Source organism: Canis lupus, chromosome 12 (genome assembly GCF_048164855.1).
Source record: "Canis lupus baileyi chromosome 12, mCanLup2.hap1, whole genome shotgun sequence".
Taxonomy (NCBI): Eukaryota; Metazoa; Chordata; class Mammalia; order Carnivora; family Canidae; genus Canis; species Canis lupus.
The window spans coordinates 29,003,916-29,023,856 of record NC_132849.1 but is presented as its reverse complement, the minus strand read 5'-3'; the positions used below and the strand labels follow the sequence as shown (position 1 = coordinate 29,023,856).

Genomic DNA, 19,941 nt, shown 5'->3' with positions numbered 1-19,941 from the left:
TCTTAGAAGACTTGCAACATTTATTCTCAATGTCCTCGGTTTACCTTCCAATGGAAGTATTACTGGAAAGAGATTCCACAGCATTCGACTAAGAGTCACAAATATTGTAGGTATAAATAGCAAGGAGTGGGAGAGTCACCCCGAGACTGGGTCTCCATTGAGTCTTTAGGAATCCAAAAGATGTGCCATCATCTGTTACAATGTTGGTGAGACCCCATCACCACTGGGCACAGAGGGGGTTTCTTTTTTCCCTCTAACCACTTCAAAGCACATTATGGATCTTGTGGGTCTTTTTTTTTTTTAATTAAGTTTTTAATTTTAATTCCAGTGTAGTTAACATACAGTGTAATATTAGTTTCAGGTGTACAATATAACGATTCAGAAATTCCATCCATCATCCAGTACTCATCACGACAAGCACACTCCTTGATCCCATCACCTATTTCACTCCTCCCCTCTCCCCCATCTCTGGTAACCATGAGTTTATTCTCTATATTGTTAAGAGTCTGTTTATTGGTTTTTCTCTGCCTCTTTTTCCCCCTTAACTCATTTGTTTTGTTTCTTAAATTCCACATATGAGGAGATCATATGGTATTCATCTTTCTCTGACTGACTTATTTTGCTTAGCATTATACTCTCTAGCTTCATGTCATTGGAAATGGCAAGATTTCATTCTTTCTCATGGCTGAATAATATCCTGTTGTATATATATACCACATCTTCTTTATCCATTTATCTATCGATAGACACTTGGCTACTATAGATGATGCTGCTATAAATATCGGGGTGTGCATATCCCTTTGAATCAGATCTGGTGTTTTGACAACACCTTCATGGGGCTTGAAAGCCAAAAAGTCTTATATCTTCATTTAATAGTTAAGGAAATCACAGGGCAGAGGTTGAATGACACTTGCAGGTGGAAAGCCTGTGCTAGAATCCGGGTTTTCTTTGTTCCAGTTGGTTCCCTCTCCTTGTTCTCATTGATCACAAAATATTTTTAGACAATCCACTGGCAGGGACAGTATTTGTAAACAAAACAGCTGTCAGCCAACTGCTTGGAGAGAGAAAGGTAGCACCTCGAATATTGCCAATCTATCTTAAGGCTCGCTCTGAGGCCAGGACCTCAGATGTCCGTTGACTTCCATTCCAAGACCTTGGAGGTTACAACCAGATGGAAATGGAGAAGAGGACCAGAGTCCACAGGGAAATGAAGGATGGAAAGTTTCTAATTAGAAACAACTTGGACTTTGGTTGGATTATTCTTCTTGTCTCAGAAACCTTCCACAGAATGACTTCCCTCCCTCCATTGTCTTTGTATGTTTTGCTATTTTTGAATTGGCATATTTACACATTTAAAATTTTTCTTTTTTGTCAAATAAAGTAAAGCAATTTTGAGTGGCCAAATATCTCCTGAAGCAGATCTTGAGAAGCAGAATAATGAGGTTTTCAATCATGCACATGACTGACAATTAGCTAATAAAAATCCTTTTTCCCCCCTATTTCCTCAACAGTCAGTTCTCAGAAAAACAATCATTTACTGTACATACCCTATTTACCAGCAAGGTTAAAAGTTCAGGCAAAGAAAGACATCAAAATATTTACATTAAAGCAAATCAGTGTTTCTATACCGTGTCTGGCTCTGCAGATTCAGGATCGAGCCCTGTCACGCTTTGGAGAGCACAGGAAGCTCTGGAAGGCTGGCCCTACGCTTCTCAGGCTCTTTCTCTTGAAGACTGTTTTCTTTTTCTGAGACTGCTGTCTTGGCTACCCCTGCTTTTTAGAGCTTTCCTTTCTTTTGATGTTTTACGCGTTATAGCTTGGGTCTTTAGGACACCACCAGAATGTTTTTACTGATGGCATGTTTCTATTATTTCCTTGATACATTTATTTGTTTTCTATCCTCAACTTTTACGGGTTAAGATAAGGAGGATAGTCACCATTACTGAATCTGTCCTTTGTGCTTTCATACAGTATTGCAAATATCCTCTTGCATCCATTTGGTAAATTTGGAAACTGAAGTTCAGGGACCCAAGAGCTTGCTGGAGACCATGCAGGCCAGAATTGGGGCACATCTGACTGGGTTCTTTTATTTCTGGAGGCTCCATTGCTCTGACCCTAAAGGAAGGGCCCCAGCACTGACCATGTCTTTAGAAATATTTTCTCCTGGGTCACTCTTGTCTCAAGAAGAGACAGGTCAAAGAAAGGCAGATGGTCTTTACCTAACACGAACAGCGCCCTCCCCGAGGAATGACACATGAGGGCTGGAGCGGAGGCCACGTGAGCAGCAGGCCAGGTACCCATGCTCTGGGGACCAGTGAGCCACCCTCACCTGTTGTCAGCATTCTGCCACCCAGCAGATACCTGTAGAGCTCTGGCTGTCACTGAGACAAGGACCCCAGCATCGTTGGCCTTGGCCATCTGGGCAAGACAAGGTATTGCTATAGGTGCCAGTAGGAGACACTGCGTTGGAAGCAGCTCATCTGTCCACCAGCACGGACCCCAGAGGTGAAACGTGGAGCCCAAAGCACTCCTCAACTGCCCCTATGTCAGCAAGCAGGGCAGAAGGAAGGGGCTTCTGTTCACATGATTCTGCCCCGGGCCCATCCTTTCTGGGGTCCTGCCCCACCCCAGTAACTAGCTGGGTATGAACTGCCCAGCTTAGTCCTGTCCTCAGGGGCTCCAGGCATGAGTGGTTCAGAGCCGGCACTCACCAGGCCCAGATGGTATCCCCGTTCCACCCACCCCCTGTGGGAATGGGGTCCCCTTGCGGGGGGCACAGGCCTCCCCTTCTACTAGTGTCATGAAGCTCTATGTGGGTCTGAAGAGACCCTGCCAATCACTGCTGGGGGCACACATATTTGCTGTTCCTCACATGCTCAAGAAGCACACCCCTCACACCCACTGCACACACAAACACACCTACCCACAACCTGCACACATCCCAGACACTCACATACCTATCTGCACACACCAGGGACACCCACAGGTATACACATGTGCTCCACAGGTGTACACACACATCATAGACTCCCCCCCCCACAACCCACTCCTCACGTGCACACTGCACAGATACCCACCACACACACCCCTGCAGATATGCAGGTGCTCATGTACTACAGACACCCATAGCCAGTCACACATGACACACACATACCACACATGCACACAGTGAACACACACAAACACGAGCTATAGACAACCTACACCCAGACCACGCATGTGCTATACCTACAACCAGTCACATACACACCACACGTGTACTTACCATATGCACCATACACAGCAAGACACATACTCAACAACCCACACCACACTCACATGCACACACCCACATGGCAGACACACGTACAAGAGATGGCCACGCTCACATCCACGCCCTACAGACACATAAGCACACATACACACACACCATAGATACACATACCACATATATACATCCCCCACATGCACACATGCACCCCCACACAATACTCACACGACCATACCACACACCCCCTTATTACACACACACGTGCGTGTGCACACACTCATTCTCACACCCCCGTTATTGACTCTGATAATTCTAGGGCAGCCTGCCAGAACCATAGATGAACTGCCAAACACCTGTACTTCTCAAAGAGATAGATGACAGGTATGTGGAGGAGTTACTGTTTGTGAAGTAACTTCTTGAGGAAATAAAAATGCAGATACAAGGTAACCTAACAGAGCTGTGTTCTGCTGCCTCTAGAGGTTCCAAAAATAAAAATAATGGAATAAGGATTGTTAAAGGGCTGCCGGTGGAATACCAGTAGTTTGGGATGATACATTTCCCTCCTTTTTGCTCTTCTTCTTCAAATGGCAGCAACCACTCCTGCTACTGCTGTATCTCTTTTCATCTCCTTCTCCATCCCACTGACTCTCAAACAGCCTCCCTGTTAGCTGGGACCCCTGGGCACCTCTGACTGATTCCTTCCGGATCCCCCAACTAGCTTCTCAGAAGAGCAAAGACCAAATTCACTTCACCAACATTTACTCACCACCTACGTAAGGCAGGCATATGTTGGGCTTTGGAGGTAAAAGGTGTTACCACAGAGCTCTGACCTCAAGGGGCCCAGAGAGCAAAGCTAGCAGCTGTGCTCACCAGTCTTCTGGGATCTTGTCAAATGCAGATTCTGGTGCCAGGGGGGCCGGGGGCGGGGGGCTCTACCTTTTTGACCCTCCAACCGCACTTTGCGTAGTAGACAGTTTTCAGAAACAAAGTCTGCCCACATCCCGGCACCTCTTGCAAGGACCCTCACATGATTGTGGCACAGGCCAATGCCAACAGGACCAGTGTTTACAGAGAGGTAGGGGCTCAGGTGACCACATCTGCCCGCAGTTGTGCTGTAGCCATAAAGGGGACCCTGGGACTAGGCGTGGATCACTTGACTTCCAGTCGCCCTCTGTTTTCAGTTATGCTCTGGTGCTTTCTTCCAATTGTCCCTTACAGGTCACACTCCTTTTTAAGGGAAAATGGCTTAGCTTTTACATATTTATAAAATATGGAGAAGCAGCATGGTAGGAGAGTGGGGGGGGGGACCAGACCACTCTGGATTTAAATCCAGGATGCACTAATTTTATGATTTGGAGCAAATGGAAACTCAGTTTTCTTTTCTTTTCTTTTGTTTTTTATTGGGGTTCAATTTGCCAACATATAGCATAACACCCAGTGCTCATCCCATCAAGTGCCCCCCTCAGTGCCTGTCACCCAGTCACCTCCTCCCCCCGCCCACCTCCCTTTCCACCATCCCTTGTTTGTTTCCCAGGAAACTCAGTTTTCTTAACCAAAACCAAAGAACAATCATCCCATCTCTGGAGCCTGTTACTGGGACTGGAAATATAGCTGACCCCATGGGTTTGAATGGAGCAGGTCCACTTATACGTGGACTTTCTGTGGTACACTACTGCAATGTGTTTTCCCTTCTTTATAATTATCCCAATAAGATTTTTTTCTCTAGTTTACTTTATAGGAAGAACACAGTGTATAATACATATAATATATAAAGGATGTGTGAATCCACTGTCATGTTATCGGAAACACTTCTGGTCAATAGCAGTCTATTAGTAAAGTTCGGGGAGTGGCAAAGCTAGACCCAGATTTTCGATTGTGTGTGTGTGTGGGGGGGAGTTGGGGCCCCTAACCCCCATTTGGTTCAAGAGTCAACTGTAATATGTGAACCATCAAAAGTTGTGTCCTAAGCAAATGAAATCCTCAGATGGTAGCTGGAATTATTCTAAAGACACATTTATTAACCCATATACTTATATCACTGGAAATGCAGTACCTGTAGATTTGGGGAAAGTGAGGCAGGGACACTAGGCTGAAGGAGTCGCCTTCCAGTAATGAGGACTCAGAATGGCTTTTGAGGTCTTGCTAAGTTATGTAAAAAGGGAGACAGAGCCATGATTACAGAAGTGAGAGCATAAGGCATAGGCAGATCTTTAAGGGGTGACCCAAAACTCATTATTTGGGGACATCGGTCCTCCCTGGACACTCATGAGTCAAAGCTACACATTCCCCAGGTTGACTCTCTTCTGCTGGATAAAAGCAAAAGTGACTCAAAAGTATCTCAGTACTGACAAGAAGACATTTAGATCCAGAAATCTCGAGTTGAACCATTTGTCAGAAAGCCTCAGCAGAGAGACAAGCATGTTGCAGCTTGCCCAGACTATGAAACCCTCACTGCTGTTGAAAACTGAATCAAAGAACCCAATGTGGGGATTCACGTGAAGGAAGCCAGGCCCAGCTGTTTTAATTATAGTGCCTTCCTGAGCCAGGTGCCCACACGTGGAGCAGGGCAGGAAAGTGGATTGCTTTCACTCAGTTTTTATGTCCCCTGGATGCGTGTCTCTTACTGGCACACCTGATGGAAAGGAACCATGTGGGCCAAGAAGCATGAGAAGGTAGCTACTTCACATCCATGTGTGATCACCTCAGCCTGGGCACGTGGACGGGGCCAGGTTTTGGCCGGGCTTGAAGTCTGTGCACCCTTAATTTCAGAGCCACTTGCAAACATCTTAGAGGTACTGGCGTGAAAGGGAGAGGATCTGGAAGGCCGGGAAATAACATCACCATTTTCCAGAGGAATGGGTTCTAAAAACTACAGAAGAGCAGACTCACTCTAATTTCCCAACAAACCCAGAAGAGGCATTTGACAAGGCTCTTAAGCATTTGGGAAGAAAGTGGTGGTCTCTAAGAGGCAACACGAGTTCTCTAAGAGAAAGTCATTCCATGCTAACCTCATTTCCTGTTTTGACGAGCTTCACCAGAACAGTCGATTAGGGGAATGCCCCAGAAAGTGTGTCTTGCTTTCAGTAAAGCATCTGAAAACCTCTCATTGTATCCTATGTACATAAGATACACAAGCTGGGCCAGTTGATGGTATAACCGGGCGAATTCACAGTGGTGGGGGTGACATTCCCAAAGAGGGCAGGCCATGGCATGCTGTTGGTCCTGCTACGCCTACTCCCATGCCCACTGCCAGAGATGACCAGGCTGGCCAAGCCATCCACTTGATCTCAACAGCTCAGAGTAGCCAGTGTTTTCTCCCCACTGGCAGATGAGGTTTGAAATGATTTTCTGCAGCTCTACACAGAGAAGGTTGAAGGCTCCAAGGTGACAGGGCTTCTTCAGTTCCAGTCACATCCTTTAGAGGGAAGCAGGGATATTGCTTCCATGGAGACCAACGGGGTCCTGTCCCACATTCCATTTTAAAACTAACTTGGAGGGATCCCTGGGTGGCGCAGCGGTTTAGCGCCTGCCTTTGGCGCGATCCTGGAGATCCGGGATCGAGTCCCACATCAGGCTCCCGGTGCATGGAGCCTGCTTCTCCCTCTGCCTGTGTCTCTGCCTCTCTCTCTCTCTCTGTGTGACTATCATAAATAAATGAAAAAAAAAATTAAAAAAAAATAAATAAAATAAAACTAACTTGGAGGGAGACACTGATGGCACGTTGGTTACATGTGCAAATCACACAAACCTCTCAGGACAAAATGAACTCACACCATCAACTCACAAGAGTGAGAAGGCAGGAATGAAACGAGACAGGAGCAACGGTGAAGCCCAGGTTTTTCTGAAAAAACACAGTTCACTGGAAGAGTCCAAAATTCGATTCTAGCTATGCTGCTACATACTTGAATGTGACCAGAGATGACAAAGTAGAACATTTGAGAGTCTTCACCTTTACTTTTTAATTCTTTCCATAATACTGAACTCTTTCTTGGGGTGTTAGACAGGCACTAAAAATCCTTTCCCTACTTCTGATATGGCCTTGTTGTGAGGACAAAATAAGTCAGAGGTGGTAAAGTGCTTTGAAAAAGGGAAAGCTCTGAAATTCAAAATAGTATTATTATTTGTTGTAAGGTGCTTTCCCTCCAAAAAAAGAAAAAAAAAAAAAAAAAAAAACCTCTGACAGCCTGTGAGTGATAAGCAGAAAATGATTCAGCTTTGGCTTCTGTTTCTCCAGCTGTAACCCCAGATTGGCTGAGCTTGCGGAGTGGCCCCAATGAGCCCATTTCAAATCGTGAACTCACAAAATTCCAAACTCCTCCTTTGGCCATCTGCTTTTCCAAAAGTTCTTCCTGGACAGTGCTTCCCACTGTCCTAAACTCTGGTAATTAAATCATCATTCAGACAGCTCCCTTTCCAGGGCTAGGGATGCAAAGATGCAAATCGAGTAAACAGCCAGAGTGAATGCCAAGTGACTTGGGTTAGAGTGCTGGACTTTTGTAGGTATTTTAAGTTCTTTCAGATCCTACCATGCAATCCTTGGAAAGCATGTCACTCTTGCTACTGCATATCCCTGGCTCAAAAGGTAAATGAAAAATACACTGCAGGCCAAACACAGGAGAGCAGGCCCTGGCCAAATTAACTTACTGAGATAACCACCTTACACTTCTCTTGCATTCAGTGTGATTTCACTTGGCAGTTACAGGCACCAGAGTTCACCTAGACAGAGCTGTCTGGTAGACTTTCTGTGATGACACATGTGTTTTATATCTGCGCTGCCCAATATGCCAACCATAGCCACGTGTGGATACTATATTTAACTTAACTACAGTAAAAAGGAATTAAAAATGTAGTTCCTCAGTCACACAGCCATGTTTTAAGTTTTCATGAGACATGTGTAGCTAGTGGCTACCATATTGGACAATACAACCCCAGACCAACAGTTCTTAATCTTGGCTACATGATAGAATTACCTGGGGAGTCTCAAAAAAATACTAACGTCTGCCCTTGCATCCCAAATTCTGTTGTGATTGGTCCTAGGGGAGCCTGGGCATTGGATTTATTAAAATTCCTGGGTAATTCTAACGTCTGGCCAGAATTCAGAACCATTGCCCCAGCCGCCGAGAACTGTGTGTTCCATTCTTGTTTGTTCCTCTTGTTATCCTTGTGAACTAATTATCCTGAAAATACCACATGAGTAATTTCTGCTTCTCCCTGAGCCTGTGACTTCCACCTTTTCCAGGTCATAAATACCCTTAGTGGGTTAATTTCTGATAAATGGGCAGAGGATATAATTTAGTTCTGCTCAAAAGCACAGGTGAGAGGAGATCTTCTTCCAAACAAGATCCCCTGGTTCTGGGATAGGGGGATGTGTCTTAAGGGGCTGACTTAAGTCTGTGTGAGCAACCCATGAGGCACATCCACAAACCCACAACTGGGCCTATGCTCCATGTACTCTCAGGGGCTTTGTCTCTGCTTCCCCATGACACATTTCTGTACTACCTCCTCCTCTTCTAGAACTCTGAGAAACAGATCCAGCTGAGAGGAGGGAAAAGAACCTCAGGGCAGGGTGAGATCTTTGGGATCATCCAGTCTTCTTGGTGTTCTGCAGAGGAAAGCAGCATCCAGAGAAGTTAGGTGATTCACCCAAGCAAGAGTTGGCAGAGCGAGGATGAGGGTCTCATACTCCAGATCATTGAGGACACATTTCTCTGCTACTTGGTTGCCTTTAATCTTCCAGGACCATATGCAAATGTAATTTAATTTAAGGACATTGATTAGCAAGTCAAAGCTTGGTTTCAGGTGAGAATCTGATTATTTAGACAACAGACAGTTTATGATCAACCTTTTCTGCTGGGTAGTATATTGACAGAGAGCCTGCGTCCTCACCTTAACTACTCCATTTACCTCCTCACACCATCAGAGGTAAATGGACTCACAATTTCCTCATCCACCAAACATTGGTTTGGATACCAGACTATTCAACATCACAGTGTCCCTATGAGAAGTGATAAGGCAATGGATCCAGTCAATACATAACTATTGAGTAGAGTGTTAGGTGCTGGGATGGACTGGGAAATAAGACCGACTAGAATTTTCCTCCACAGAGCTAAAATTTGGAAGGCAAGTGAGAGGAACACAGCTAATTAATAAATGAACAAACAGGATATTGTTGCTATTGGCAAGTTCCATGAGGAAAATAAAATAGGGTCATGAAATAGAAATAGCGGGGGTAAGGGGTTGTCTCAGGACAGGTGGTCAGAGAGAGCCTCCCCGAGGAGAAGGCATTGCAGGACACACTGTACCATGCTCTAGAGATCAACCCTAGAGAGGGTTGAGATTATCATCGTGGTTGACTGAGAAATTAATTCTGAGAAGCATGAAACACCATCACTTTAAATCATTCGTGGACATCTGCTAAGCTTAAAAGTGAAGGCTGACAAAAGCGATGAAGGCAGCTACCAACGGCCTCTCTGACCAGGTCCCCAGGAGGACTGAGTTGTTCCATTAAGGGTTGGGGACGAGGGTAGTACTCCACTGAAGGAATGCTTTGACATTTACACCCATTCTATAGAATGTTTGGTTGCCATCCCAGAGGCTCAGATTTGAAGGGTGAATTGAAGAAACCAGGGCATGTACATGAAATGAGTAGGCTGTACATCCATGATGACTGCATGATGCCACCCTACACCTTGTGAGCAAAGCCCCAGCATTAGGCTAGAGGCACTGGGAAGACCAGGGTAGAGTTGGTCCTATCCAAATTATCTCTAGAACATGGCACACAGTATGCCCCAAAGAAACCTTGTGGAATGAAGAAATGAATGGGTGACTGATGGGAGGGGGCAGAGGAGGCAGCTGAGAAGACAGAGGCCTCTAGCAGAAAGCTCAAGGTTGGTGATGGTTTTGGGGTCACCATTTGCAGACCATGATCAGAATATGAGTGAAAAGAGAGTTCCAAATGTCTTCCAGGGTTTTCCTCAAATGTCACACGGGCCAATACTGACTCTAGAGAGGTCTTCTAGAGCTGTGGAAGAAAAAGGCAGGGCAAACAAGGCTGAGTAATAAGAGATTCAAGTTGAACGCTCTTCTAAAGATGTCATCGTGATCTGGGTGGTTACGGCAGGGTTTACCCGTGGTGCTATAGAAATTAATCTCAAATGCTATTTGTTTTCTTCCAGCTAATGCTTGAGTATAGCTAATAAGCAAACAATTCATTTTTCTTGAGTTTTGCTTTTAATGAAGGAAAAGGGATTAAGACACACAGGGACTGGTCAGATCAATAGGAAACTGGCTAGACGAGACTGTGACCACGACATCACAAACACATCATCGTGAATGTGGAGGCCCTTGGAGTCCACAGCAGTTAGGATCAGGCCCCAGGGGAAACCCTTCACCTGCACTCCGGCTGTGGGCAGCAGGTAGAGGCACTGGAGGGGGCCGAGTCCTGATTTTTCTGTGTCTGTGTCATTTTCGATCAACTGTGTCATACAGCTTCCTGTTTCATCTCCCAGTTATTCTGAAACAAAAACATGCATGAAAAACACAGGTCACTGCCAACCGCATTGAGAGACAGTCACTCCAGTACATGGAAACCGAAAAGGGAAAGACAGATCATAAATGCCACAGTAAGCTGGGGAATCAAATTTATCAGCATCTATTCAAATAGTGATAATCAACGAAAATTGCGGGTGGCAATGGGGAGGGGGGCAGGGCATTCGTTTAAAAATAATTCACAAGAGACTGAAAAGGCAGATGTTCCCAGAAGCCCACTACCTGTTTACTGAAAATTGAAGTTAGTTCTGACCGTCCGGGTCAGGTCTACTGCTGGAACACACTGAGGCTTTTCCCCTACATGTTTCTGTTGGTCTCCCTAAAGGGTCACACAGGACTTTCAGGACAACTCCGATGTTTGCCCAGGTGATGCACGAGCATCAGTCTCCAATGGTCCAAAGGGATGTGAGAGAGAATTGTAGAATTGTAGCCCAATGAGGATGGACCAGGAGGATGGTGGTTGAACTTCCACTCCCCTATTATTTCCCCATCTCAGGAGCATGAGCCTCCCAGGTACATGGAAGCATCGTGAACAGATGGGCTTCCACCAAGAAGCCTTAGTGAGGTGGAGGGAAGAAAAGAGAAGGGCAGCTCGTGATCAGATAAAGGAGTGGGGAGGGTGGCTGGCCAAACAAAAACCTTGACATGGCTCAGACAGCTCTAAGGACTATGGTTCTAATAAAAACAACTTTGCTACTTGAGACCAGTACGATGTGGCTCCCAAGCAGCACATTGTTTGTGGAAGCTTATTCTCAGTTCCCAAACAAGTGAAAGGATGATTCCAAAGACAGGCAGAGGTCCGGGTCAATTCAGAAATACAGACAGTGTCACCTCCCCCAAAGATGGTGGCCCTACAAGCCAGCTTTGTGCTTACATTTGTGGCTCAGACATGTGGGGGTGGAAGACAAGGCAGGAGACAGAAATGCCATGGGAGGGAGGTCAAACCTCACACCTGCCTACACTTTCCAGCCATCTTCTCTGACCAGGTAGTATTTATCATTGGTTAAAGAAGGAACAGGCTCTGACTGTCTACTCAAAGCCCCCGTGGGTACTGCTGTCCCCTCCACATGAGACCTGCCCAAGATGCAACCCTGAGTTCACCAGGAAAACCAGCAGCCCCCTGCCCCTCCCCATTTCCTGACTTTTGTTAATGGCACAAAATTCTCTGTAAAAAGGGAGGAAGGGGCACATGATTTTGGAACAACCCCATCCTCCCCCTAGAGACTCATTCACAATGCACATACAAACGACCCTGAGAATTTAGGAAATAAAGAAAGCTGTTGAAATTCATTTATTGTGTGCTTCCCAAACATATCTGGAGCAGAACCCTTTTCACACTAGCAGCCTTTGCCAGCGGGGTTCTGCTGAGTGGCAGAGGTCAAAGCTTCTCTTACCCACTCATTGTTCCTGCTGTCCCGACATTTCACATGGCAGTTGTGATAGTCTGTATTTATTTCTTGAGACTCTGTATTGTTTTTCCTTATATCTTTCCCCTAAACCTTCTGTTCAAGTGAGTTAGCTGATTCCCATCAACCCCTGCAGCCTTAGTTTTTTCCTCAGAAGCCCCATTTGCCCGTGGCAGTCAGGCTTTCTGAGAGGTGATAAATTTGGCTCTGTGGTTATCTAACATTCTAAGAAGAATGCTGCCCAGATGAGTCTGCTGGGAAAACCAGCTTCCTGATTTGTGTCCTATGAGCTAGCATTTTCTAACGTGACTTAAAGTCTGGAAACTGGACACAAGATGTCTTATGTGGTGCCTCTCTGGGTGGGCAAAGAGAAACAGGAACGAAGAAATGCATCAGTGATGGGCGTGGGTACAAGGGAAAACCTGGTTCCTTTAGTTTCACCATTGAAATAGAGAGGTGGCTAAGGAACTTGCACTCTCTTCCAGTGATTCCCCACTTTTGAGGGATTAAAAAAAAAAAGTACAACAGCCAGGCAGATGTTAGCAACAAACACTCAACCACGCAGGTCTTGACCTATATCACAAAGAGTGAGACATGGTCGGGCCTTAAGGATCATCTGGTCAACCTTCATTGTACAAGCACCCACATGGAGGAATTCAGCAATCTTCCTAAGGTCACACTGGAAGCTGACACCACTGGGACTGAGACCTGGGGTCCCTCCTACTTAGATTCTCAATTCCAGCTTCCCCTATAAGACCTGAGCTAGCTCATTTAGGAGCTTTTGCATGGATAAGTAAAATCCATAATGACTCCATTTTGGCCTGGCTGTCTAGCTATCACTGAAAAAACTGAAGATAACCCATTCAGGAACTTTAAAAGATTTGTCCCTCATTCAGAGCCAATCATACATTTGGCTTCCCGTTTGCTGGCATCCACTGGGAGTGGGTGGAAACTGTCAGCCCGGTGTTGGACAGTCCCAGAGGAGCTTCAGGTCACATGTTACCCCTTTGCTCTTACTCCCCGTTTGGCTGAATTACACTATTCCTGACCATCTCTAATATGCAAGGGGCCCCAATTAGTTCTCCCCATTGTGTACACAACTTCCCTCTCCCTCAGATCCAAAGGATGGCCTCAGGGTCAGACACATCACACTGCAAATACAAACCCTCATCAGGGACTTGATTTTCTGGATGTTCCCTGAGCTAGCTCCCCAACCTTGCCCTTTCTGCTCCTAATGGCAGAGGAACAGCTCTAGACATGGGAAACTGAGAAGGAGTGACAAAACAGTAGCTCAGACACCCACTCCCAGACTGGATGGTTCCCTGGATGGCTTCACCCAGGCCTCTTTCTCAGGCAGTAAGTATGAGGGCACAGGGCTGGGGAAGCAAAGCCATAGACTTCAACTGGCTGTAACATCCACGGCACTGCCAATCCCTCACTGCTGAAAGGCCAGACCAGTGCCCCCAGTCACCAATGTGTAAAACGCATTATTCTACACTGAAGTCTTTTCAACGCTTGGGAAAATGACAAGCCAGGCACTCACATCCTGTTCATGCTGACTCACGGTGGATTCTGACAGTGTTGGGAGCCAACTTTTTAAGATTTCGAAACAGCTGCCCAGGGGGATAGGATGTATTCAACAGCACCAAGGTGTCCAGCTCTCAGAAGCCCACTGTTTTTATTTTTCAAGAAGTTAAAACTGAGAGGGCACGGCCAGGAAGCGTTCGTTGCTTATCACAGACTAATTTCAGAGATAAGTGATATGGGTCCCTTGTGTAAATTATTAGGGTTCTATGCTGCCAGACGCATCAGGGCAGGGGAGAGAGAAATCTACTCTTGAGGGGCCCCCCTTCCCTTGTTTCTGAGGGGGGCTCCCATTTCTCAAGCTAAAGCCACGTAACTCTGAGCAGACTTAGAGCCTTTCCTGAGGGGATCTCCCTTGAGCAGCAGTTTTCGCAAAGTGTTCCACACATCATTACAGACCTACATGTGGTTCAGAAACACTCCGTGTCCCTCAAAACCCCTGTCAGCAGAGCATGAGCCTATCCCAGGGCGGCCCCAGAACACACCCAGATTCTCTTGGCCATCACTTATCGAGCACATTCCATATGCCAGACACCATCCCAGAAGTGCTCTCTCCCTTTGGCATGACATCGGCCTCTCAGGTTGGTGCCATGAGGCTCATCCCTCCCACCTGGAAGGCCAGGGAGGGCACCACAACTAGTTAGTAAAGAGTGGCACCCGGATTCCCACCTAGCATCCTGATCAAGATGTTCTGGCCCTCTTCTGAGAGGAACAGGAGCTCACAGGTGATTCACATACCTTGTCCCTCTGTGGATCCTGGGAGTTTGTCCACCCTCTGGTACAGAGAGGTGCCTATTAAACATCTCCCCCCAACTCATACCAAAGGTGGGAAGAGAGACCAGAGCGGGCAACCCAAGGATGGCCCTCACTGGATTATTGCCTGTGGCAGTCAGGCCATCGCCCCCTCACCCTGGCCACTTTCTCTAGCCTTAACATAAAACCCACTTTTCAAAGAATTAAACCTCAAAACACTTTTAGCAGACCTATAGTCCAGTTAGCACTGTGAAAACTCCAAATTACAGGTAAAGTTGTCTAGTTACCGAGGGATGCAAAGTTCTGAAGGGCTGGATTTCCCGTTATGGCTCAGCTGTGCAGGGCACATGAAGGGACCAGGTACTAGAGGGAAGATGGATGCAACCAGCACGTTCCATCAGACGCGGCCCTTTAGGTATTGTAATCACCCATGGCCTATGGCCCTCACCAGGGCTTCTCAACACTGGCCTCTGAGCCAGCAGCATCACACCACATGAGAATGTGTCAGAAATACAAATTCCCAGGCCCTTTCTCAGATCTTCTAGACTGGAAATGCTGGCCGTGGCGCCCAGGAATGTCTGTTTTCATAAGCCCCCGGGTGGGTCAGGTGCACACCCAAGAATCACCAGTGGTGACTGAAGTTCAGAAGACCCAGTGAAGCTCTCGGACATGGGGCCATGGGCTTGGTCCCTGGTGACTGTGGGTCACCACAGGTTGACCACATACTGATGTTCTCTGTTTAGTTAACTGTTTGCAAGTCCCTCACCAGATGGTTCTCTCCTGAGGTCCCCACAGTGGCAGGAAAGAGCCAGCAGAGGCCATCTGAGACTTTCAACAAGTTCTCGGGGTGACTTGGGGAGAAATGTTGACATGATGGGTCTCTTAATCTCTTTTTCTGGATGCTGCTCATCTGCACAGCATGGGCTGAGCACTGTGGGATACTAAATCGGCTTGAGTCACTGCCCCGGCTCATCCTTTTCTCTTCCAGCCAACCTGCCCGCTCCCTGACCTGCCCTGACATCTGGGGATATTTCTCCCCAATAAAAGAGTAGGAGCTGTTTTCACCAGCTTGACCCTCCTCACCACCACCCTGGAAGGAGAAGTGGGGGCAAAGCCCACTGTGCTTCCGAGCTCTGCTCATGCCGACAACACGCTGGTGGTGGGCACCTGCACCAGGCCCACGGGCGGACAGGTAGGCGGCAACATACAACCAGCTACCCTTCCCCCAAAAAAAACATTAAAAAGGTTTATTATTTTAAAAAAAACTAACCTCATACAGGAAGTAAGAAAAGAAGAAGAAAGAGGAGGAGGAGGAGGAAGACAAACCCAGGCTACGACACTGAAAGTGGCAGAGATGGAGGTGCACACAGATACCACGACATTCCTCAGTTTCCACTGTCCCCGTAGTAGGGGCGGTGGGAAAGGGCAGGGGGGACCCCGAGGAGGGGGAGGTGAGGACTTACAAGGCTGGAGGCGGCAGAGTAAAGAAAGGGACTATGAGTCACGCCGAGGCACAGCCTCGCCAGACGCAGGGCAGGGCATGCGGTGGGACCACGTCCCATTCAGGGCCCTCTCTGCAGGTGTGGCCACGCCAGCCAGACTTGGAGGAGACACCTAAAATGGAAACTGCCATTCGAGATTGTCCCACGCACCGGCTGCCTCTCCTGTCCCACGCTCTGCCCTCCTGTGTGTTTCAGGTGAAGACACAGGAGTTGCCAGGTCACGAGCAACTCCCCGCACGCCCCCTCCCAAGGTGCAAGCCTGGCAGCAGCCAGCTAGAGAGGCGCCCCCACGCCGGGCCCTACCTGCAGCCCTTCTGGACCGCAAGCCCGAACTGGCCTGACCTGCTTTGGTTCCATGGACACTGACTCGAGGCCACTCCAAGTCAGGCAGCAGGAGGCAGGCCAGATGCTTAACCCAGAGTCACCGGCCCTCGCCGAAACGTAGCCCAAGTGGATTTTTAAAAAGAGGGGTATGGGACTCACAGTATCCACTCAAGGATTAGAAGGAGGAAAACCAGAGACACTAAAGAACATTTCCTCTTTCACAGCACCAGACAGTAGGAGAACAGGAAATAGGAGCCCTCCCTCCCCGTGATCAAAAATAAATACAAACACTGTAAAATATGCACGCGTTGAAAAGATATCAATCAAGAGGATTTCAAGTCATTGCTATCGCTGTCAAAGAAAGCCCTTGGTCTTAAAAAAAAAAAAAGAAGAAGAAGAAAGAAAGAAAAGAAAAAGAAAGACAGAAAGAAAGAAAAAGAAAAAACTGTACAACAAAATCTCAAAATAGAACCAAAACCTGCAAATCATCCTCAAGAGTGTATTAGGAACCCATGTCTTAGCAGGCTGTTGAAAGGTTAATAATTTTCCTACCGAAACTGAATGTGGGTTGTGAAAGAACATTAAAATGAAGAAAATTTCCCCGTGGCTGCTATTTTATTATCACCAAAGCCATCAAGTTTCAGTTTGAGTTATTTGTATTTATTTGTGAAAACAAAGATTAGATAAGTAGAAACATAAACCTCATCCTAATTATTGCCCAGGAGTATCTGATTTTTAAGACAAAAAAATAAGACCACCCCCCCACCACACACACACACAGTCGAGGCAGAAGTCAAAACAACGGAGATCAGAGACTGTACTGCTGTCTCCTTTTATCACTTGAAAAAATGTATTGTCTCGTGTCAAACATTAACATTTCTGTACAGTCTGAGAAGATAATTTGAGAGTCTGTGTGTCCAACTGATGGCTGAAATTTTTCTCAACTGCATGCTCGGGTAGAGAGCTTTTTTTAAATTACAAACAGTGATTTTTGTTTGACTCTTGCAAAAAAAAAAAAAAAAGGAGTAAGAGCCACACCATTTAATGTTGCAGGCCTGAAACAATGCCATTTAAGTGCTGCCTTCAAAGATCAAATTCTCAGCTTTGAGACATTTATGACCAGGTGGAGCCTGGATGAGACATGGGGTCTAGGGGCAAAAGCTAGATTTCAATTCAGATGTGTGTCTCAGATGCCAGGTGAGCAAGCTTTGTTTTCTGGGGTTTTAAAAGAAATTCACTAGATGAAATGGTTAAATCAAAATCTATGGGTGAGCAAAAACTTCTCTTCACATACTTCCAGCACAACATAAACATCAGAATGAAAAAAAAAAAATAACATGCAAAAAGACCTTCAGTGGTCTCACATCACCGAACAAACTGTTTTTCTACCTATTTTGTGTTGCTGGCTTTTGTTATCAGCCCAATCGGCAAATTGTGGCCAATTTTGTCATGGTTTAAGCAGACATTTTGTTCCCAAACTGCTTTCAACATTTGAGCTACCAAATACAGTTTATGAGAAATTGAACAAGCCACAATACAAACAGAAAAGGTATCTATTCTTGCTAAATTAACCCCTTTTAAGGTTAAAATGACACACACATAAAAGATTAAAAAAAAAAAAAAAGAATTCTAGTAAATCCAAATTTGAAACAACCAAATCAGACTTTCCTGGAAAAAAAGAATAATTAATGATTAACCCACTGATTGGATTTTGAAACCAACTACATGACATTCCCTAATTCTGATCAGCATTACACCATAAACTTGCTTTTAATGAGGCAACATGTCATTTTTATTTTACACACACACACATCAAATATTGTCTGAATATGCAGAGCAAAATCCTAAAGGAATCGATTGAATTTTGCTAAGGTAAAATAATCGGTTAAGCAGTTATTTACTACTGAAAATAAATGACGCCCACGTAGTTCATCTTATATATTAATATTGAAACCAAATGGCAGTCTTATACCACAAATCATTTCATAAAAAAAATAATGAAACTAGTTAAAATGAAAACATAGGGTTTTAATTTTATGAAACATTAAATATTGAGATCAAAATAATAGAAAACTGACTTGGCTTTTTAAATTTTGTTTTTGCTGATTTACAACAACAAATTGAAAATGAAAAAAGAATGAAAGAATCCTTGCTAAAAATTCGAGAATCACTACTTGGAAGAAAAGCAGAATGTCAGAGAGAAGACTGAAGAAAACTTCTGTTTGCAATCCTACCTCGTATTTGAAGGCACAGCAATATGTACACCATTTTTAGCCTTTTAAAATACCAGCATGCCCACACACCATCTCAGATTAAACCAAGGAGAAAATGACACATTCTGAAACCATTTTCTAAAGCTTCTTTTCCTGATAACACTCAGACGCTTACAATCAAATTAATGAGTTTCTAAAAAGCCCAAACAACTCTCCATAAAGAGACAGAACTGTTCACAACAGCCTGCAGACATTTCTAAATTTTTTCAGGCAATCCTGAGAGCATTAGTCCTGGCTATTTATATTTAGAAAAAGCTAAGCTGTTTGTAACATCTATATTAGAAAGAAATGCTACTCAGTGCTTTGGCTAATTAAATTGAGACACCATTGGAAAAACACCAGTAGATTGAGCCCCGGATCCCCCTCATTTCAAACAACTGAAAAGTTAGTTCACTCCTTTTCTCCACCTTCTTTGCACCCATTTGTATTCTCACAATCTCTTCAAACTTGAAAATTCTTTAAGTAGTAAAGAAAGGAAACACCCACAGCAGAAAGCAAGTCATTATTTCTTCTGAAAGTGGATTTCTTCCTAAATCATCGACCAACAAATAAACAGTAAAAAGAACTAAAAAGAAGAAATCACAAAACTCAGAAGGACACTGAGACTATATCCTGGCTGACAAAAGTTTAGCATGAGGAATTTTAAATCACTGGACACATTTGTGGACACTTTACAAGCTTCTTGGTGAGAGGCAGGCATTGCTTTTGGGGAGCTTGAACCCAGGACAGGATCAGGGTAATAATATCTTCTGGCAAGGTCATGGGTTACGTCGCTTCACTCCAGACCTAAAACATGTGATTCAGACTTGACACTTTATGTTTTTCTGTTCCAAGTCTTTCAGCGCTTGGTGCTTTAAAGCAAATAGCCTGGCTGAAGCAAGACGAGAGCATTTAAGAACAAACAAACCAAGATCCCTTGAGGGAACACGACAATTTAATTGGGACAGGGAATGAGAAGGCTGGGGTAAGCACCTGAATTTGTGACCTTCAGAGATTTTTCTGTCTGAGGAATTTACCCTAGAATCTCTGCCCTTACCCTCAGCCAGCATCATCGAATGCTCACAGGCAGGAAAAGCCTGACCTTAGCTAATACTTGCCCACTCTCTTTAAACCACACGCAGCCCCTGCCCCCGATGTCAGACCTGGGAAATGATGGCGATTTTAGTCATCTGGAAAGAGTGAAACATGACATGGTCCTGAAGCACTTTCTTCATGACGGCTGTCATTTTGACTCTGTTTTTACCACAACTAAAAAGGCCGTGCTCACGGAACAGATTCAGGTTCGCCCTCGACTCTCTCTG

At 45.4% G+C, this 19,941-nt stretch overlaps 1 pseudogene; it reads right to left on the bottom strand.

Annotated features, from left to right (window-relative positions):
• The window catches only part of LOC140601406 (NADH dehydrogenase [ubiquinone] 1 alpha subcomplex subunit 1 pseudogene), a 218,670-nt pseudogene that overhangs the window by 101,549 nt on the left and 97,180 nt on the right, over positions 1 to 19,941 (bottom strand).